The 23,058-nt window shown below is 44.4% G+C and overlaps 1 protein-coding gene across 1 annotated transcript in view; it reads right to left on the bottom strand.

Moving 5' to 3' along the window:
* SMPD4 (sphingomyelin phosphodiesterase 4) overlaps positions 1–23,058 on the bottom strand; it is a 1,415,848-nt gene that overhangs the window by 695,077 nt on the left and 697,713 nt on the right. The gene's annotated exons all lie outside the window — the stretch shown is intronic.

Below are 23,058 nucleotides of genomic sequence, written 5' to 3'. Positions count from 1 at the left end.
ACCATATTCGCCTCACCAACAATAAATGAGTTATCATGTACTAGCTCAGATATTTTGATCTTTTATCACAAATTTTCACATCAATGGATACCCTTGGCATAGTTCTGCTGTACTCTACAATTTACTCATACTTGTTTTCTTATGAGGTTTCAATATTATTATTCCATACTCTAATTTGGGTCTGATATAACTTATAAAAATGAGTTATGTATTCACCATAAGATTCCATTAGAGTTGTTCATTCTTGCCTTCATTCTTACAGATGAGTTCGGAGCTGATACTCTGCTCAGAGTCTGCCTACTACAAAGCTCGAGGACTTCAGACAGCTCAAGGCCAAGTCCGTATCCCATGATGCACCTGGAGATACCGCAGATCTTGTTTGCTGCATATAATAATACCATGTGTCATTCTATCACTCTTTAGGAGAAAGCCATAGAAGGATTGAGCAACCAGAAAGAATCTAGTATCTCGGTCCTCGAAAAACCCTGGAGGGGTAGGAGGGTGGGAAGTAAGAATGAAGGCGAGATGAACAACTCACATGGAACATTATGGTGAGTACATAACTTTTTTTATGTGAAGTTGTTCTATCTCGCCGTTCATTCTTACAGATGGGTAGCGTCCCAAGCACCATTTTTTTCGGGTTGCTCACAGGAGTATGTTTTTCAAAACAGTAGACCCAAAGGATGCCCTGTCCCTGGAGGCCCTGTCAACTTTGTAATGAGTGATAAAGGTATGAAGTCTTGACCAAGTGGCTGCTGCACAAAAGTTGTCTACAGGAAGTCTAGCAGAAAAAGCAGAAGATGTAGACACTGCTCTGTTAGAATGAGCCTTTATTTTGTGTTGTAAGGGCATATTAGCAGCTGAATAAACAAATGTGATACAATCAGATAGCCATTTAGACAGTGTTTTTGCCACTGGCATACCTTTTCTAGAATCTGAAAAGGAAATGAAAAGCTGTTCTGATTTCCTAAACTCTTTTGTTCTATCCAAGTAAAATCTGAGTTGTCTATGAACACCAAGCTTGTGCAGAATATACTCTAAGTTGTTGCTGTGTTTGGGAAAGAACACTGGCAAATCTATAACCTGGTTAAGATTAGTTTCAGTACAAACTCTGGGCAAGAATGAGGGATTTTTGTTTGCAGGGAGACTCTGTCAGCTTTGAAAATCAAATAAGGAGGCTTTATGGACAAGGCCTGAAGCTCTGACACTGCGGGCAGAAGTGATGGCTACTAAAAAGATGGTCTTCCATGACAAATATTTCAAATCACATGAGGAAGCTGGTTCGAAAGGTGGGAGAATAATGTGTGAAAGCATAAAATTTAGATTCCATGGGGTATAAGGGGATTTCACAGGTGGTCTGAGATGAAAAGTCCTTTTGAGAAAGGCTTGGATAGTTTGTGTGACATTATGTTCAATCCTTCAAATCCAAGGTGAAAATCAGAGATAGCAGCAAGATGAACCCAAAATGTTGCTGCTGCAGCTCCTTTACTGAAAAGCATAGTCAAGAACTCTAATATGGAGGCAATAGGGGCTTGGGTAGGGATCAATGTTATTTTGAGAGGCCCATATAGAAAATCTTTTCCATTTGCTAAGATATAGCTTCCTAGTAGAGGACTTATGAGAATATATCAGAATCTGCTGCATTTCATTTGAAAGGTTATGGAACCTGGCTATGTTGGGAATTGGAGCAGACAAGCTGTCAATTTCAGGGACTGAAGAGAGAGTGCGTCAGGAGATCTGGAACTGGGTCCAGAATCCAAGGGTCTTCCAACTGAAGTTGAAGGAAAGGGAACCAAATCTGCCAAGGCCAATGAGGGGCTATTTGAATGATGGTCCCTCCCCAGGGCTTTTGCTTTCTGTAATACTTTGAGTATCAAGGGAATTGGTGGGAATGCATAGAGGAGACCCAGAGGCCAATCATGTACGAGTGAGTCACTTGGGGCTTCTCCTGGAGGGGGAATCAGGGCAAAGTAGCTTCTGCATTTCGTGCTCATGTGGTTGGCAAAAAGATCACAGCAAGGCTGGCCCCACCTGCGGAAAATTCTCTCTGCTATTTCTTTCTTAAGGGACCACTCGTGAGGCAACAAAATTGCTCTGCTCAGTTTGTCTGCTATCACTTTGTATTTCCCCAGGATGTGTGTTGCTAACAGAAAATGGTGGGTGGATGTAGCCCACTGCCATACTCTTAGGGCCTCGCAACAAAGGGGGTAGGACCTGGTTCCTCCTTGTTTGTTCAAGTATCAGACCACTGACATGTTGTCCATCTGAATTGCAATTGTTTCCAGAGGAAGAGAATCCTTTAAGAACTGCAACGTTAAAAGTACCGCTCTCATCTCCAGGACATTGATATGCAGATGTGCCTCCTGTTCAGTCCATGTGCCTTGGGCTGTTCTTGCTTGAAAATGCCACCCCCCCCCAACAGGGAAGCGTCCGTGACCACTGTGGCCGCTGGTGGCGGTAGAACAAAAGGACGACCTATCATTACATGGAGAGGTCAACCACCACTGAAGATCATTTTTGCATGTGTTTGTAATCATTATGAGATGAGACACTGAAAGCTCTTGTTAAGACCATTGAGTGAATAACAGCCATTGCAGAATCTGCATGTTCATGCGACCCAATGGTATCACTAATATTGCAGCTGCCATCATGCCTAACAGTTTTAGTACTTCTGATGCTGGAGCATTGTCTTTGGATATGATATTGCAAACATGCTGACGGAGTAGTAAGACACTTTCTTCTGGAAGTCTCAAAGTGGTGGTGGTGATGGTGTCCAATTCTGCTCTGATAAAAACGATATGTTGCGATGGTGACAAGGCACATATTTCTGAATTTATTGCAATACCCAGATGACTGCAGAGAGAAAGAGTGGTGTCCCTGGCTTGTATAAGCTGATGCCTGGTGGTGGCGGTGTGGAGCCAATCGTCTAGGTATGGAAACAGGGAATCTAAACGTCTCAGGTGAGCCGTGACCACTGCCATACATTTGAACACTCTGGGGGGCTGTAGTGAGGTCAAAGGGCAGGGCTCGAAACTGGTAATGATTGGTTCCCAGCCAGAAGCGCAGATGATCCCTGGATGGTCTGGCCATTGTTATATGGTAGTAGGCATCCTGGAGATCTATCGAGCACATCCTATTGTCTTTCCCTTAGAAGGGAAGTATCGACTGAAGCGTGACCATCCAGAACTTTTCTTTCTTGACAGATCTGTTTAGTCTGCTGAGGTCCAAAATAGGTCTCCAGTCCCCTGTCTTTTTTGGAACTATGGAATCTTGAGTAAGTTCCGGATCCTATGTGGTCTGCTGGGAATGGTTGGATGACACTTTCTTAGCAACATTTGGACCTCTACTGTTGCCTGTTCCCTGTAACTGGGTGGAACGTCTGAGATTTCTGTCAACCTTTTAGGTTGTTTACCTGATTTTGGCCTAGCACTCAAGTGTGGGGTCACTGTTGTGATTATTTTGCTGCTTGTGTATCTCTGTTACCTTTAAACTACAAGAAAAAAAAAAAAAAAAAAAAAAAAAATCTTGCTTTTTTCCCCACTTTCTGAAAGTTAAGAAAGTTCAGTTACAGATTTGCTGTTCTGAACTGTTTGGAAGTTTCTAGAAGGCCAGTGCTTGCTTGGGCTAAAGGGAAGTCTCTGTGTTCACCAGTGGGAGTGGTTAACACTGAACAGCCTGCCTGTCCCTGGAGGAGTGGTTACTACCTAGAAGCTGTAGTTTTATTGGCCATTTTGGGTCAATTCTAAACTCCTTGATCTCTCTCTCTTAAAACCACGCTGCCTCGTGGTTTTGGCGTCTTTTCAGGCTTGCTAGTTGTTGCTGAAGCACCTACCAAGAGGAGAAAACACTGAGAGAAGAAAAGGAGCCACTTTTGTGATTTTAAGTATTTTCTTCTGATTTTTTGTTAAGTTTTACTGCTTTGCCGCCTACTTTTTGCCATTTTCCGGCTTGCTAAAGTTTATATCTGCAGTACTTGGAACACATCTAGGGCCTGTTTACTGCATTTCCTGTGTTGCACTTGATTTAAAATCGTTTTTTTCTCTAAAAACTGCATTTTACCTGATTTTGGCCTAGCACTCAAGTGTGGGGTCATTTATTGCACTGTTGTGATTATTTTGCTGCTTGTGTATCTCTGCTACCTTTAAACTACAACAAAAAGAAAACAAAAACAAAAAATCTTGCTTTTTTCCCACTTTCTGAAAGTTAAGAAAGTTCAGTTACAGATTTGCTGTTCTGAACTGTTTGGAAGTTTCTAGAAGGCCAGTGCTTGCTTGGGCTAAAGGGAAGTCTCTGTGTTCACCAGTGGGAGTGGTTAACACTGAACAGCCTGCCTGTCCCTGGAGGAGCGGTTACTACCTAGAAGCTGTAGTTTTATTGGCCATTTTGGGTCAATTCTAAACTCCTTGATCTCTCTCTTAAAACCCTACAACTCTCTTTGCGGTTTTATGACTGAGCAGCTAGCAGCGCCTAAACAGGTTTAAACTATTCCAGGCTCCACAAAGTCTGCTCTTCACTTTTTCCCTTAGAACTGTTCAAACTCTCAAAGTAATCACTCTATTCTCTTTCTAAAGCCCTGCACTTGCTCACCTCTTATAAGGAAACACTAACTAAAGCACTACATCCTCCTTGACTTCTCATAAGTATTAGACTCCCGATTGGTCCTTCCTGATCAAGTGAAAAATCAGTTCCCTTCCCTAATCTTATCAGTAAAAAAAACAGTTCCCTATACTAATCTGGTATGTCCAAGGGTCAGTTTCAAGGTTACTCTCCAGTCCAGCTGGTGAATCTGGGAATTTTGAGGCAATGTTACAATTGCCTTATGTACACAGACAACCCTCTCCTCCTTCCAACAAACTCTAATACATGTGAGAGATGCAGTTACACAGCCAAACTGAGGCAGAGCTCTCTCAACCCAAGACTGGCACAGTCAGTCAGGAGGAAAAGGTAACCACCCACACCACAAATCCAGTCTCACACAGACCTACTGCATCTGCATACCAAACACAAACACACAAAAACATACTCGGAGGCTCTAAATAAAAATCTGCCTAAACAGCAAAGACCTCCTAAGCAGATATCCAAGCAACAGCCACCCCTCAACAATACCCACAAATCACATATCTCACAAAATCAGTGTGCCTCACAGTCACAGCCCATAAGGCCAAACAACACACCAAATACACTTGTTATAGGGGACTCTATGTCCGGCACACTGACATCCCACTCACCAGACTGAACAAGGAGAAGGTCACTGTAAGCTGCCTGTCAGGTGCCAGGATCCGCCACATAACGCAAGCACTCAGGTCACTCCAAAGCAAGTGCAAGTATGACTCCATCATTGTCCATGCTGGTGTGAATGACCTGAGATCGACCTACCTCGACTACATGAAAAGAGACATAGAGGAGCTCTCTGACCATGTAGCCCAGGCTGGTATGTCCCTGACCTTGAGTAGCATCTTGCCCTCACCAAGAATGCCACAGTATAAAGACAAAATGATCAGTTTCAACAATTGGCTAAAGTATTGGTGTCATTCAAAGGGGATCCAGTGTCTGTCAGCCTGGGATGACATGCTTGACAAGCCACGTTGCTTCGCTAGGGACGGCTTGCACCTGTCACCCTTAGGCTTTCGTATATTGGCCAAGGCTCTTGCCACCCCCATAGTGCCTTTTTTAGGCAAGGCTCTAAGGACAAACCCACCTCCATAGACAACCCAAAGATAAAAAAACTAAAGGTAATGCTACTCAATGCCAGAAGTCTAAACCTCAAGATGCACACACTCGAGACTCTCCCCAGTATGGAGAAAATCGATGTCTGTGCAGTAACAGAAACCTGGTTCAAGGCTCCTGAGAGCACCCCAGCACTACCAGGTTATAACTCATACCATGCGTTTCGGCCCCAAAACTCGGACCGAAGCACAAAAGGAGGGGGAGTATCTATATTCAAAGATACCTACACCTCCAGGTTAGTGGCACTGCATGAAGCATCGGAAACCATCCATGTGCAACTAACAGCTGGCAAAACTGCCTTTCAGTTTGTAGCCTGCTACAGAACACCCTCCCTATTACAGGAACCCCACCTTGGCATTCCTGAGAATATGAAGGTCTCTCCAAACACTATGTTATTGGGTGACTTCAACTACCCAAACATTGACTGGGAAAACTGCTCAAGCCCAAACACCCTTGCCCAACGGTTCCTTGAATTTATAAACTCTAACACAATGGAACAACTGGTCACCACTCCCACAAGAGGGAACAACATATTGAACCTGGTCATCACCAACATGGGGACTCTTATGTTCCACACCAGAGGTAAACCCCTCATTGGTAAGATCAGACCATAAACAAATTTCCCCGGACATCCATATCCCGTCCCCACCCCCAGCCAAGGAAATCACTGTAAAGAATTTCTCAAAAGCCAACTTTGCACTTCTCAAGACTGAGGTGGAATCCTTCAAAGCCCCTGGGCCAGAGGATAATACAGCCCAATCCGCAGAATCCTTTACAAATGCATTCTATGAACACCGTGCTATCCCAAATAAAACCAAGACTCACTCCTCCAAAAACAGGAGACCGGTCTGGTGGACCCCGGCCATAAATAAGCTATACAACAGAAGGAGGAAGCTACTACATGACAGAGCAAAATCCCAAAAAGGGAAGTCATCTCTGATCAGTATTAGCAAGAAACTTCGATCCCTCATAAAATCATCAAAGGCCAGTTTCGAAAGACAAATTGCCCCAGACACTAAAGATAATCACAAGGCCTTCTTTAGTTATGTCAGAAACATGGGTGGAAACTCCCAGATATGCTCTGAATTGTTGCATAATGGTACAAAATATACCGAACCTACAGACATAGCCAACATCCTGGCAGACAGATTCAGCGCAAACTCCCCCCCCTTCCCCCCCAAAGGAGCAAACGCCTATCCCAACTGAATGTAACCTCCCTGACATCAGAGATGCACAGGTGAAAGCTGCCCTCTCCAAAGCAAAAAACACAGCATCTATGGGACCGGACGGTGTCCCAGGCTGTGTCTTACACAAGCTCCAAGAAGAACTGAACATTCACATTAAGTCACTGTTCAAACTTACTACAGGATATGTACCCAAAGAATGGCGTACAGCTACAGTGGTCCCACTCCACAAAGGTGGTGCCACAACGGACCCCGGAAACTATCGCCCCATAAGCCTGACTAATCTGGTCTGTAAAGCTATGGAGCGTATTATCATGGAACTCATAAACAAAGACATTGGGAGCTTCCAGACACTGGACCCTACCCAATTCGGCTTTGTTAAGGGCAGATCTTGCCTCTTAAACTTAGTTGATTTCTTTGAAACAGTTACCAAAGCCATAGATGAGGGCAAGGTAGTCCACACAGCCTACCTGGACCTCGCAAAAGCCTTCGACACAATACCCCACTCGGGCATCATAAATAAGCTTACCAGCTTAAATATCAACCCCTATATCACAAGATGGGTTGCAAACTGGCTCAGAGATAGAACCCACATGGTCAGAATCGCAGGTTCCATGTCCGAATACAAACCAGTTACAAGTGGCGTCCCACAGGGCTCAGTTCTGGGACCTCTCTTGTTCGGTATATACTTCTCTGAGGTTCAGGCTAACACGGGGGGATTATGGCTGACAAAGTTTGCAGATGACTGCAAACTGGGGGCCATAATCAAATCTCCAGCTGACAAGCATCCTACAAAAGGGTCTCTCAGAGACGGATGCTTGGTGCCAGAGCCACGGCCTCAAGCTAAATGCTAAAAAGTGCATAGTCATCCCCTTTGGGAAAAACAAGGTGCCCACAAATTACCACATAGGTGGTAATCCATTAAGTACAGAAGAAGTAATTAGAGATTTGGGGACCAACGTAGATAGTAATCTCTCCTTTGATAATCACGTTGCCAAAGTGGTTAGAAAGACCTTCTATATAGCCCACCTTATCACAAAAGGGTTCGCATCTAGATCAAGAGAGGTCATTGTGCCCCTCTACTGCCACCATCAGGCCCATAATTGAATACAATGCCCCTTTGGGATATACCTACCCGACACCTGCAGCAACTGGAGAGACCCCAAAAGTACCTCACCAAGAGGATCATGGGCTACAAACAGATGTCCTATGCAGCTCGACTAAAGAAACTCCAGCTCTACTCAGTTGCTTACCGCCTACTCAGAGGCGATCTATGCCTGACGTACAAAGCCATGTCAAACCCAGAATTAATGGACATGCTCCACCTCAAAAAATCCAAGTCCCTTAGAGCTAGACGCTACAGGGACCTAAACCTCAGCACAAAAATAAATAGGACATGCTGGAGGGACAGATTCATTTCCCAGAGGCTCCCCTCACTCTGGAATAGAATCCCAATTCATGTTAGACATAGCCCCTCGCTGACCCTCTTCAAGCGAAATTTGGACGCATGGATGGGAAATCGCAAATTCACCCCTGGGATCTCTCCTGTGTCCCTGCTAGACAGAGGCACAGTAAACTAATCTTAAAAGGGTACCTTCTGTGACCTACGTTACAGAGGCACATTAGGCTAATCTAATAGGGAGGCGGAAGCCAAATACACTCTGGCTAGGCTTATAAATGCCCTAGGGCAGATATAGCCTAGTATCTACCTATGAACCTATAATGGAGGGGGTGTGGCGAAAGGAATAAAATATCCTCTAATGATACTTTGTACCCAGTTGTTGTTTATTTTGAGCCAGGTGTCTGGATAAAAAGATGAGTGACCCCCAACTGCCTCCAGTAGTAGGACAGTCAGGCCTCCTTTCAGGAGCGCTGGTAGGGCTTTCCAAAGAACTGTTCTCTGTTGCCCTGGTTTTGCGGACCGTCTCTGCTGCGAGGGCGGCTACTTCCATTATTGCCCCCTCATCTGCCCCTGGAGGGGGGTTCACCACGTGTGCCCTGAAAAGCTCCTTAGGCTTTTTGGAACCACAGCCTTCCTTCCCTTTGACCCTTGGGGTAGGGTCTGGTAGGGGTGGAAAAATGGACTCCGATGGCAGACAGAGTCTTTCCTTTCTGTTCACACCTGGTCAAAGTTTCCTTAACTTTGGGCCCGAAAAGGGACAAGCCACCAAAAGGGGTGTTGACAAAGGATGACAAAGGGCTCTGCGAACAATACAAACGCATCCAGGAGCGTCTCCTAAGAGCAATTCCTGTACCTGCTGCCCTACTCATTCCATCAGCTGCATATGAAGTGAGGCACATGGACGAGTTCACTATGGAATTGAAGGTAGCAAGCTGGGAGACAACTTTGTCTGAAGCTCCTGCAGCTACTGTACCCTGAAGAGCATCTCCATGCTCTTTTAGGAAATCTATCTGCAGTCTCGTAAAATGAGTGAGATGGTTAAGTGAACGCAGTGCAAAAGTCATTGAACTGTACGTGCGCTTCCCGTATCTATCCATGATCCTAGAATCTGTTAGGAGGATGGATAGAGGAAGAAGTTTCCGAAATCTCCTTTTTGGTGGCTGCCGCCACCACCATAGCATCAACTGGCACTCCCTTGGTAAGAAAGGACTTTTCCTGGGGGGGCAGAAATAAATTTATTAGGTCTCCTGGGGACAGGCTCCATGGTATCCAGAGACTCCCTTGCCCTTCGTGAGACCAGCTCCATAAGCTCATTAAAGGGAGGAGACACTCAAGAGGGGGAGGGTTGAGACCCAAAAGCCTTCAGGAGAACCGACTAGTCTTCAGTGGGGTTGGTGGACTGCCAGTCACCCCTCTGCCTAAGGATTTCTAATATCTCAGCAAATGAGATATCCTCAGAGGGGGACCGTGGGGACCCTTCTGATTCATCCAAGTCGGTATCGGATGTGAGAGATACCTGTGGGGAGTCCAAGTGCTTCCTCTTACAGATTCTCTTCCCGGGAAGCTCATCAGTGGGAACTTCTGGTGAGGTCTCGGAACAGCAGGGGCCACCCAATTGGCCTTCCTGACCTGGGTCTCTATGCTTAGAAAAGATCTACTAAGCAGAAGCGGACACAGGCTCTTTGGGGAGGAGGTAGCCGGACCTGATGTTTTAGATGTCTTAGGAGACATAACACTCCTCATGGCTTCAAAGGCACCTCTGCTCCGATGAGAAAGGGCCGATGGATCTGAGGAAACCATCGATCTCCCCAGCAGTGGGACAGTGGGCTCCAAACCAGAGGTAGGAGCCGAGCTCATCCAAAGCCCCAACAGGCAAAGTCAGCACCAACAAGTCAGTCCGACTATCCTCCCCGGACCTGACTGGAGAGTGTTGACTCTTAGACTTCGCGATCGGCGCCAATGATGTCCGAGTAAACGGGACCGATAACAATGGAACAGGCGTCTGCTCTGAAGGCTCAACGATTATCAAGTCCGAATCCTCCAGCTCCAAAGGACCGGTATGGCTCGGAGGAGGAAACGAAGTAGATGGCAATACAGACTTCGGTTCCAAAACAGTTTGGGTCGGAGCCGATAAAAATTTAGCAAACGCCGGTGCCTGTGACAACTTCTGCACCACACTATCCACATCCAAATTGAAAAGGCTTATCGAGGACCGAGATGAATGGATGGATGGAGGTACTGATTGCAGGAGTGGTGATTTAGGTACCTCGGATACCGGTTCCAGGACAGGGATCCGGATCCGAAAAGACAAGATGCTCGGCTCCAAGGGCTGTGTGATTGATTTTTTTTTTTTTTACTTCCGAAGTAGAAGCCTTGGAAGACTTTGAAGACTTATTAGACTTGTCCTGGTCACTCTCAAAGCTTCCTGAAATGACGGTTTGACTACTCCTCTATCAATTAAGTTTCTGTCTCTCCTGAAGCACCCTAGAAGACAAGGAATGGCAAATGGAGCAGCTTTTCTGAAGGTGCAATGCTCCTAAACAGTATACACAGTTTACATGGCTATCCGTGACAGACATTTTGGACATTTCTTAAAACCTGACTTAGATGCTTATCCTGGTCAGCCATAATGAACTACACAGTCTCAAGAAAAAGGTACTGCAGTAAAACAAAGACACACCCAAAAAACTATTTCAAATAAGCCCTTAAAAACTATGGGCTAAATACGCTATTAAACACACACATTAACTAAAAGCACTAATCTATACATCTAAATATATACATCAAGAAGCTGTGACAAACAGTCACTTTTCAAAGCACACAACTGTTAAACTACACTAAATATAACAAGGCCTATAGCAAAAAACGTAGGCCAAAGAGAGCTATTATCTAATTAAGAAAAGGCACAACAAGGGAAAGGGAATACACACAATAAAGCTATAAGAGCTAAAGCTAACTCTAAAGTAGAGAAATAACAAGTTATTCAGATAAAGTTTTAGAAAAGAATTTTGTACTGGCCCGAGCTATGTGAGGAACCTCCGATTTATTGCAGCGGCAAACTAGATCTGAGGTAACTCCAGGTACATCATGGGATAGGGACTTGGCCTCGAGCTGTCTGAAGACCTCGAGCTTTGCAGTAGGAGATCGGCTCCAAACCCATCTGTAAGAATGAACGGCGAGATAGAACAACTTCACATACAATGATTTCATCATATCTGATTTCCTAAACTTTATAAATCTTTTTATACAACCTAAAGTTTTAAAAAAACATCATTAATTGATTGGTTGATATAATCAGAAAATCTCAAAGCTGGATCAACACATTTACCGGATTCTTTAAATGAATAAAGAAGTTATGTCCTTACCATAACGTTCCATGTGAGTTGTTCATCTCGCCTTTTTGTTCTTACACATGGGTCGGAGCTGATCCCTCAGCTCCGAATCGGCCGCTTTTGAAGCTCAGACTCTCAGAGAATCTCGAGACCCAGTGAATATCCCATGATGCCCTGCTATGAATCCCTAGATCTAGTATGCTGCAACCAAGACAGCCTACGGACAGGATAAAACTATAAAGTCTACCTACTTAGAAAACTATAAGAGTAGGGGGAGAGAAGCAGAGCTGGAATGTCTAAACAGACCGACAGCTGGACCAATCTACCAAGGCAACCATCTCACTCGACTGGAGGGGGAAGGTGGGCGGGAATGTAAGAACAAAAAGGCGAGATGAACAACTCACATGGAACGTTATGGTAAGGACATAACTTCTTTATGTGAAGTTGTTCTATCTCGCCGTTTTGTTCGTACACATGGGTAGCGTCTCAAGCACCCTCATCCTGCGTGGCTCACGGGAGAACATTCCTGAGCACAGTGGAACCAAACGCAGCCCTGTCCCCGGAGGTCTTATCCACTTTGTAATAAGTGATAAATGTGTGAGGTTTTGACCATGTGTTAGCTGCACAGATGGTATCTAAAGGTAAACAAGCTGCATGAGCCAATAATGTAGAAACAGCTCGTGTAGAATGGGCTTTGACGTTGGTTTCTAATGGCTGATTAGTAAAGCATAAATGAATCTGATGCAATCAGAGAGCCACTTGGATAGTGTGATTTTTGATACTGTGACACCTTTTTTATTTTCTGCATAAAACACGAAGAGTTGATCCGATTGTCTGAAATCCTTTGTTCTATCGAGATAGAACCTCAGCTGTCTATGTACATCAAGCTTGTGTAACATATATTCTAGTTTGTTGGTATGGTGCTTGAAGAAGGTTGGGAGATCAATGGACTGATTCAAATTACTTTCCGAAGAGATCTTGGGAAGAAAGGTAGGAGTAGTCCTGAGGGACACCCTATCAGGATGAAAAATCAAATATGGGGGTTTGAAGGACAAGGCTTGAAGTTCGGAGACCCTGCGTGCATACGTAATGGCTACCAGGAATAAGGCTTTCCAAGACAAAAACTTTAAACGACAAGATGAAGCAGGTTCAAAGGGGGCAAGCATCAGTTGGGATAAAACCAGATTCAAATTCCAGGGGTAGACAGGATGCCTAATAGGTGGCCTGAGATGATGGGTCCCTTTTAAAAATGCTTTACAAAGCCTATGCGGCATGATGTTAGAGCTGTTGAAGCCTACATGGAAGTTTGAGATAGCAGCCAATTGAACTCTGATGGTGGCAGCAGCCGCGCCATCATGGAATGACAAGAAGTCTAAAATTATATGGATAGGTGCTACATAAGGGTCCGTATCGTGTTGAGAAGCCCAGTGAATTAATCGTTTCCATTTGCTGTTGTATAGTTTCCTGGAAGAAGGCTTATGAGATGAAACTAGAATATGTTGGACCGCAGAAGACAACTCATGTGACCTGGCTAGTATGGGAATCGGAGCAGCCAAGCTGTCAGTTTCAGGGATGGGAGGGAGGGATGGATGGAGAACTCCTGACGAATAAGTCAGAAGATCTGGCACTGGGTCCAGGATCCATGGTTCTTCCAGTTGATACTTCCGCAGGAAGGGAAACCAAATCTGCTGAGGCCAAGACAGGGCTATTAAAATCACAGTCTTTCCCAGACTTTTGGCTTTCTGCATGAATTTGGGAATTAGAGGTATTGGCGGAAAAGCATATAGGAGACCCGGGGGCCAATCGTGTACGAGCGCATCCCTCGGTTCTTTCCCCGGTGGGGGATAAAGGGCAAAGTAGCTGCTGCATTTGGCTTTCATCGGAGACGCAAATAGGTCGCAGCAAGGCTGGCCCCATCTGCGGAAAATGTTTTCCGCTACTTGTTGATTGAGAGACCACTCATGAGGCAACAGCATGGCTCTGCTTAGTTTGCCCGCTATCACGTTGAATGTCCCCGGGACGTGCGTTGCTATCAGAAAGCGTCCGGTGGATACAGCCCATTGCCAAATCCTTAGGGCCTCCCAGCATAAAGGGTACGATCTGGTTCCCCCTTGTTTGTTGATGTACCAGACAACCGACATGTTGTCCGTCTGGATAGCAATTGTGCCCGGAGGAAGAGAGTCGTGAAAGTGTTGCAACGCTAAGAACACCGCTCTCAGCTCTAGGACATTTATATGCAGGTGCGTTTCCATGTTTGACCAAGTGCCTTGGACAGTCTTTCCCTGATAGCATCCCCCACCCTATCAGGGAAGCATCCGTGGTCACTGTGGCTGTGGGTTGGGGAAGAACGAAGGGACGTCCTATTATTACTTGGTCGCTGTGCAACCAGCAGCTGAGATCTTTCTTGCAAAGATTGGTTAATCGGATCTCATGTGACATGGGTAGTTGCTGGTACGACCATTGCACGAAAAGTAACCACTGGAGAATTCGCATGTGCATGCGGCCTAACGGGACTGCTATCAAAGTGGCTACCATTGTGCCTAAAAGCTGTAGTATTTGGGACGCTGGAGCTTTGTTGCGGGCTGGATAATTGATCTTTTAGTGTTGCGATTCTTGATTGGGGCAACCTGATTCTTGCGTCTAGTTCTGCCCCTATAAATGCAATATGCTGCGAGGGCGATAGCGCAGATTTTTCAAAATTGAGGGTACTACCCAACTGGGAGCAAAGGTGTATGGTGTAGTCTCTTGCTAGGATTAGTTGATGCCTGGAGGTGACGGTGAGGAGCCAGTCATCCAGATATGGAAACACCCGGAATCCAAACCGTCTCAGGTGAGCTGTAACCATGCTGCGAGGACGATAGCGCAGATTTTTCAAAATTGAGGGTAATACCCAACTGGGAGCAAAGGTGTATGGTGTAGTCTCTTGCTAGGATTAGTTGATGCCTGGAGGTGGCGGTGAGGAGCCAGTCGTCCAGATTTGGAAACATCCAGAATCCCAACAGTCTCAGGTGAGCCGTGACCACTGCCATACAGTTGGTTAACACCCTGGGGGCTGTGGTGAGACCAAAGGGCAGGGCTCTGAATTGATAATAACTGGCCCCCAGCCGGAAACGCATGTGATCTCTGGATGATCTGTCCATTTTGATGTGGTAGTAAGCATCCTTGAGATCTATAGAGCACATCCAATCGCTCGTTGCTAGGAACGGGAGAATCGACTGCAGCATGACCATCAGGAACTTTTCCTTCTTGACGATGGTGTTGAGTTTGCTGAGGTCTAGTATGGGCCTCCAGTCCCCGGTTTTCTTTAGAACTAAAAAGAACCTTGAGTATGTTCCGGATCCTATTTGGTCCACTGGGACTGGCTGGATGACTCTTTTGTCCAGCAGCTTTTGGATTTCTACGGCTGCTAATTTTCTCAGACTGGGTGGTACGTCTGGGATCCTTGTACATAAAGGTGGGGTTTTTATAAAGGGGATGTAATAACCTCTAGCAATGACGCTTTTTACCCAAGAGTCCATTGTAATGTTTAGCCAGGTGTCTGGGTATAAAGCCAAGCGACCACCGATTGCCTCCAGAGTAGGACAGCCAGGCTTCCTTTCAAGAACGCTGATGGGGCTTACCAGAGAACTGATCCCTGTTGCCCTGGTTCTGCGGACCGCCTCTGCCGTTTGGACGGCGTCTTCCATTTCTGCCCCCTCCTCTGCCTCTAGAGGGGGTATCGGTAGGTGTGTTCTGGAAAGCTCCTCGAGGTTTTTCGGAAGCACATTTTTCCACTTCATTGCCCTTTGGGGTACAGTCTGGTTGGAGTGGAAAAACGGACCCCTACAGCAGAGTCTTCCCTTCCTGTTCACACCTAGTGTCTCCTTAACTTTGGGTCCGAACAAGGCGGACCCATCGAATGGGGTAATGACAAATGAAGATTTAAAGGCTTCCGCAAAGGAGCAAAGGCGCATTCAGGATTGCTTCCGAAGAGCTATCGCTGAGCCTGCTGCCCTACTCGATCCATCGGCCGCATATGAAATGAGGTGCATGGATGAGTTTACTATTGAATTAAGGGATATGAAAAACCACAAAACTACTGGCAGATCTTGGGATAAAAGCTCTGTGACACTAAGTCAAAAGTACAATTAGTAAAATAAAATAAACAGTCCACGGAGCTAACAGGGCAAATAGATATTTTATCACAGCTACAACTGCATATGACAATCCATAGAAATGAAGTCCAATTCTGTTTCTGTATAAAAAACTCAGGTTTACTCATCGATGGTAAGCGCTTTCACTTAGGAGCTTCTTCAGACCAAGTAATCCATAGGAACAAAGAACACAAATATATATAGGCACAACCACATCAATCACTCAATTAACTAATATTAAAGCTGCAGACCCAGCACAGACCTATAGCTTAAATGCCTATATGCACTAAAAATGTATTTCAAGACAGAAACCTAATAATATAATAATTAAATATCTAACATCAACATGGCATAGCGCAAAATGCATAAATACATAACTTGCATGTTAAAACAACATACAAACCACAATGTTTATTTATTTATGTAACCTCCTCCTTTTCAAAGCAGGTCTAATTGATGCTCTCTCATTTAAGCTCTTACCCCTATCTGCTTTCAAAATGATGATCCAACATGTTTCTCTATACTCAGTATATGTTCTAATATCTCCCTCCCTTACACTCAATCCTATTGCTTCTATAACCCTTAATCTAAAAGTGTGTTGCACTCCTTCTTCCATGACATGTTTAGACAGGGCATTATTAGGAGACTACTTTTTTATATTACACAAATGTTCTCTCATTCTATCACGTAGTACTCTATTGGTTTTTCCTACATAAAAAACCCACAATTCACACTCCGCTAAATAAACCACGTGGGGAGTCGTACAATTATGCACACCTCTAAACCAAAACTCTACCTGAATCTGGATGATGGAACACCTCCATAGTATTTATATAACGGCAGAAATTACAGGAGCCACAGGGTTCAGTATGACCAAAATCTATCTTCGCCAAATCCCTATTACCCGTGCATAAAATGCCGCATGCGTTTCCCATATCTGTCCATCGTCCTAGAATCTCTATTAGGAGGATGGACAGCCGAAGAGGTTTCAGACATCTCTTTCTTGGTGGCCGCCGCCACCACCATGGCATCAACTGGGACTCCTTTTGTAGAAAGGCCTTGTTGGCGGGGGAAGTAATAAATTTATTGGGCCTGCGTGGGACCGGTTCCACCGAGTCAGGTGATTACCACGCCCTTCGAGCAACCAGTTCCATCAGCTAATCGAAGGGTGGCGTAACCCAGAGGTGGATGGTTGAGATCCGAAGGCCTTCAGAAGAACCGACTTGTCCTCAGAAGGGGCAAGGGACTGTCAATCACCCCCCTGCCTTAAGATTTCCAATATGTCTGCGAATGAGACATCTTCTGAGGGGGACCGTGCGGACCCTTCTGATTCCTCCAAGTCGGTATCTGATGTTAGAGATTCCTGTGGGGAATCCAAGTGCCTCCTCTTGCACAATCTCTTCCTAGGGACTTCATCGGTGGGGGCGTCCGGTGAAGTTCCTGGAGAGGAGGGGCCACCCAATGGGGATACCTGAGGCCCTGGATCTTGACGCTTTGTGGGGATCTGTGGGGAAGAGGTAGAACGAGGCCCCTTAGGGGAAGACCGATCCGAGGAGGTAGTGGTCTTGGCAGCCATGACCTTCCTCATGGCATCGAAGGCACCAGAATCCCGGTCTGAGAAGTCAGTCAGCTACGAAGAGACCGGCAGCTCTCCTCGAACCGAGATCCTCCGCTCCAATCCAGAGGACGGAGCCAAGGCCACCTGCGCCGAAGCCCCAAGTGGAAGAGTCGGAACCGAAGTATCGGTTCGACTCTCCACCCCAGAACCGGCGAGGGACTGTCAGCCCCGAGATTCCTTGGTCGGAACCGAGGAGATCAAGGTCGATGGAGCCGAGGGAGGAGGATCAAACATCGGCTCCAAGGGTTCTACCAATATCGGTTCCGTCTGACCCAGCTCCGAACGCTCAATTGGCTTCGGAGGAAGTGGAGAAGCCATGGGGGGCATTTTAGGCTTCGAAGCAGAGTGGCTCAAAGCAGATAGCATTTTGGCCAGGGCCGGGTTCTGTAAGAGCCTCTTAACCACTCGGTCCACATCCACATCAGAAAGCCTGGAAGAATGAGTCGAGGAATGGGTCGAAGGGGCCGAAGATGGAACCAATTGGAGACTGAGGGGTCTCCAATATCGGTTCCACAACTGGACCCCGAGGCAAGGACTCAATACACTGCTCCAAGGACTGTGGAGCTGATGCACGGACCATGCTAGAGGAACTCGGAGCAGATGACTTGGGCTCCGGGGATCCTTTGGAAGACTTTGACCCCTTCGAAGCCTTGGAAGAGGTGTCAGCCTTATCTAAAGGAGCCTGAAATTCAGGCTTTAGGAGTCCTCTATCCACCAATTTCCTGCGCCTTTCTAGGAGGACCCTGGCGCTAAAGGAATGGCAGATAGAGCACACCTCTTGTAGGTGTACCGAGCCTAAGCAGTAAATGCAGGTGGAGTGATAGTCTGTAACAGACATCTTCTGACCACACTCACACCGTTTAAACCCTGATTTTTGCTTTTTAGACATGGTTTAACAATAGCAACAAACCTTAGATATAGGTAAAGATATGTATAAATGTATATATCTTAATCTACTAAATCACGCTAAATATAGAGTTTTAAATGTCCAATAAACTTTACTACTATTAGCTAAGAAATATATATAAACTACCTATATATATATATATATATATATATATATATATATATATATATGTATAAGAAAACAACACACAGAAAATGGCTGACAGAGCCCTGTCACGCCCAAAGAAAGGCCAAAGGCCTGAGGAAAAGTTAACTATTTAACGGTTCTAGCAAACTAAACTAACCAGAATCCCAACACTATACTATTAAACACTCTACTATATATCTAATACTTAGACAAAAAAATTTTTTTTAAGAAAAATGAGATAATAATTAGAAATTTAAAGTCACTGGCCCGAACTAACTCAGACAAGCTGTTAATCCGTTGCAGCGGCAAACTAGATCTGGGGATTCATAGCAGGGCATCATGGGATATTCACTGGTTCTCAAGCTTCTCTGAGAGTCTGAGCTTCAAAAGCGGCCGATTCAGAGCCGAGGGATCGGCTCCGACCTATGTGTAAGAACAAAACGGCGAGATAGAACAACTTCACATCTACAGTTTCAATCATTGTGTGCTATATTATATATTCAATCTTTGGTATACGTCTCCCAAATCACATATACTTAGTTTATGATGTATTTATTAGCATATTATTCTCCTGTGCCCAAATAGTCAATTTAGTCAAGTTCCTTTGCAGACATACTGTTTATGCAACACCTATAATCAGTTTACCCATTTTCAAGTCATCTGCATACAGACTGTATAACACCTTTAATGAAAAAGATAAAGCCTTAACATGTATGGGCCTAGGACAGAGTCATGTGGGAAAACCTGACTGTAACCTGGAATTTCACCTGAACAACTGCTATAACTACCATATCTACTTGAAAGCCCTGCACTTATATATCTTATCAAGATTACTAATTTACTGATCAGTGTTTTGTGTATGACCCTATTAGAGACTGGAGTTAATTCTATATAAAATTACCCCACAGAACAAGTTTCATTTACTAGAGAACATCATGTTACCCGGTAGCTCTACATCTATTTTCAGCATATGCATGCTGATATACAGTTTGAATTCACAACCTTTCCAGTTCTGAAAATAATTTATTCAAAATAAGCTTCTTAATTATTTTTCTACAACAAGAAATTAACTTACAGGTCTCTAACTCTGAGTTTGTCTTAGTCCTCTTTCCCTTTAAGATGGGTTTAGTAAGTGCTGGTCACCAATCTTGAGAAATCTCTTTATATGTAAATGACCCAGTGAACAACAGATAGAATTGGTATCGCAAGTTCAGGCTAAAGTGTTCTCAGGTCATTAGGTCATTATCACTAGCGCTATCTCCTACCTGTGCTGTGTGTGTTCTCAGGTCATTATCACTAGTGCTATCTCCTACCTGTGCTGTGTGTGTTCTCAGGTCATTATCACTAGTGCCATCTCCTACCTGTGCTGTGTGTGTTCACAGGTCATTATCACCAGTGCCATCTCCTACCTGTGCTGTGTGTGTTCACAGGTCATTACCACTAGTGCCATCTCCTCCCTGTGCTGTGTGTGTTCTCAGGTCATTAGGTCATTATCACTAGTGCCATCTCCTACCTGTGCTGTGTGTGTTCTCAGGTCATTATCACTAGTGCCATCTCCTACCTGTGCTGTGTGTGTTCACAGGTCATTATCACTAGTGCCATCTCCTACCTGTGCTGTGTGTGTTCACAGGTCATTATCACTAGTGCCATCTCCTACCTGTGCTGTGTGTGTTCTCAGGTCATTATCACTAGTGCCATCTCCTACCTGTGCTGTGTGTGTTCACAGGTCATTATCACTAGTGCCATCTCCTACCTGTGCTGTGTGTGTTCACAGGTCATTATCACTAGTGCCATCTCCTCCTTGTGCTGTGTGCGCTGTCAGGTCATTATCACTAGTGCCATCTCCTACCTGTGCTGTGTGTGTTCTCAGGTCATCAGGTCATCATCAGTAGTGCCATCTCCTCCCTGTGCGGTGTGTGTTTTCAGGTCATTATCACTAGGGCCATCTCCTCCCTGTGCGGTGTGTGTTCTCAGGTCATTAGGTCATTATCACTAGTGCCATCTCCTCCCTGTGCGGTGTGTGCTCTCAGGTCATTATCACTAGTGCCATCTCCTCCCTGTGCTGTGTGTGTTCTCAGGTCATTAGGTCATTATCACTAGTGCCACCTCCTCCCTGTGCTGTGTGTGTTCTCAGGACATTAGGTCATTATCACTAGTGCCATCTCCTCCCTGTGCTGTGTGTGTTCTCAGGCCATTAGGTCATTATCACTAGTGCCATCTCCTCCCTGTGCTGTGTGTGTTCTCAGGCCATTAGGTCATTATCACTAGTGCCATCTCCTCCCTGTGCTGTGTGTGTTCTCAGGTCATTAGGTCATTATCACTAGTGCCATCTCCTCCCTGTGCTGTGTGTGTGTCTAGTTTGCAGACTTCTTTTTCAATTTAATTTAATTTCAGTATCTGTAGTTACTTGAATGTTACTAGCACAACAAAAGGAAGAAAGCCAAATTAATTCTACACATAAAGCAACACTTCAGAGGCATAGTACAAACCCCTGACTAATCAAAAGATTTTTAGCATAGAGAGAGTGCATGAAAGGCACGTGTTAACCACAGACAGTCATATACTGTGAAAAATGCCCACCGATAAGACAGTACAAACTTCTTCAGAGTCCTCATGTCTGATAGGTATAGTACCACAGGTGAACAAAGGGTTAAGTTAACACTATCAGGTACAACAGTACCGTTTATCCACAATCCAATGGACATACACAACTCACAGCTTTTAGTCTACAAGCAGGGTACTGCATCTGCTTTATCTAATACACACACACACATATATATATATATATATATATATATATATATATATATATATATATATAAAACAATAACACAAACATTGACATCAGGATTATGTCTGCTTTTAACTTAAGCATTTCTGATGTGGCATTTTACTCCAATTTCATGATCTGCAGTAAAGCTTGTGCAGTCAAGAGAAACAAAGCTGATCATACAGTCACTGCTGCAGTGCCAGAGAAACAAAGCTGATGGTACAGAGCAGTGGTGCTGCAGTGCACAACTGCAGCACCATTGCAGCACCACTGCAGTGCTGCTGCAGTGCAAGCCTGCATGTGTAATCATCAAAATCAGCACAGACCATTATGCAATAAAGCGCCATTACACCAAGCATTGTGAAATTATAAGCTGCAGCCTATGTTTTGCTATCATAGTAAATTCATGTTCTAAAGTATTTGTAGTGTTATGGAATGCTGATGTCCCTTGCATAAAAACATGGTAACAAAAATCAGAGAGTGACAAGGAAACTTAACAATTAGGCTCACCTGTAAATGGACTAAGTGTCTTCACACATGCATACAGCAGTGTGAAACAGGACTTTGTTAACTTGAGAATCTCAAAATGACATTTTGTCAGTGGCTTAAAAACTTACACAAATTCTTTTCGCAAAAAGGGAACCAGCATCCATCATTAAGATACAAAACAAACTCCTGCAGAAATACTCACTGTTTTCACATAGTGATAAGCAAATGTATTCACTGAGCCTAATCATTTTAAGGAAAACAACTGAAGGAAGGAAAAAGAAAGACGACAGTAAGGTTGAATGTGTACCCCACTATGGAGGAGTTTAGGAAAGTGCAACTAAAAAGGATATGCAAGCAAAATCCCCACACCCAATGCATTGTGCTTAACGTCAGAGCATTTAAAAGAAGCAGATGGCTGCATATGCTGGAAGGACCATAAGGGAAATCAATAGTAAGAATAAGAATTGCGTTTCATTTTTTTTTTTTTTTTTTTAATGGTCATTCTTCTGTCAAGAAAACCTACTCAGAAATCCTTAAACGTGGATCAGCACTGTCAAAACATGGCAAGGGAACCAAGCAATTTACCTTCATAAGGGTACACAAACTCTGCTGTCATACCTGTCAAACATTTAATGCAAGAGTGCCAGTCGACACTAAAAAACTCCCTAGACTAGTAAAAGCAAGCAGCGCAATCTGAGTAAACAAATAATTCTATCGAAGAGAAAATGCAGAACAGGGTGGAAATACCATACTAGGTTACTTGCCACCTCAGATTATCTACAAGGGGGACCAACTACAGTGGGAACAAAACTTGGGCAAACTCTTCTTGTACCCTTCCATGTGACTTCTAAAAAAAAAAATTCCCATCTCCTGTGAATGACTGTGGCCTACACTGGGCATCCCTACTCAAATATGGTATTACAACAGCAAGAAAACGCAATGGTTGAAAAGACAAAAACATTAACTTAGAAGTGTACTTCCTAAAGCCCATGTTATTATGATGTACATATCAGAATGCCAGAGAATGCTCATAGTCCAGGTACAGAAGAACAAAATTAAAAGCTGTGCAAATGGGGAAAAAGCATGCATCCAAACATTCCATCCAGTGTAAAGTACTCCTCAAAATAAACAATACTACTGTTTATTTTTCATAACTTTTGACTTCTACAGTGCTTATAATGCACGAACTAGACATGCATTTCCAAAGTTTACACTACTTTCTTATGTCTTCCCTTACTTAAAATGGAATGCTCAATACAGTCTCATACAAAACCAATATAAAATGGCTCTGTACTAAAAAAATATGTACAATATCAAAGCAGTACGGTCAGGTCCCTTCACAACATTAGGACTAAAAATCACGTACCAAA

This window comes from Protopterus annectens, chromosome 4.part0 (assembly GCF_019279795.1).
Source record: "Protopterus annectens isolate FY-2018-M chromosome 4.part0, PAN1.0, whole genome shotgun sequence".
Classification (NCBI taxonomy): domain Eukaryota; kingdom Metazoa; phylum Chordata; order Ceratodontiformes; family Protopteridae; genus Protopterus; species Protopterus annectens.
Note: the sequence above shows the minus strand (reverse complement) of the source record. Positions and strands in the feature narration are given on the sequence as shown.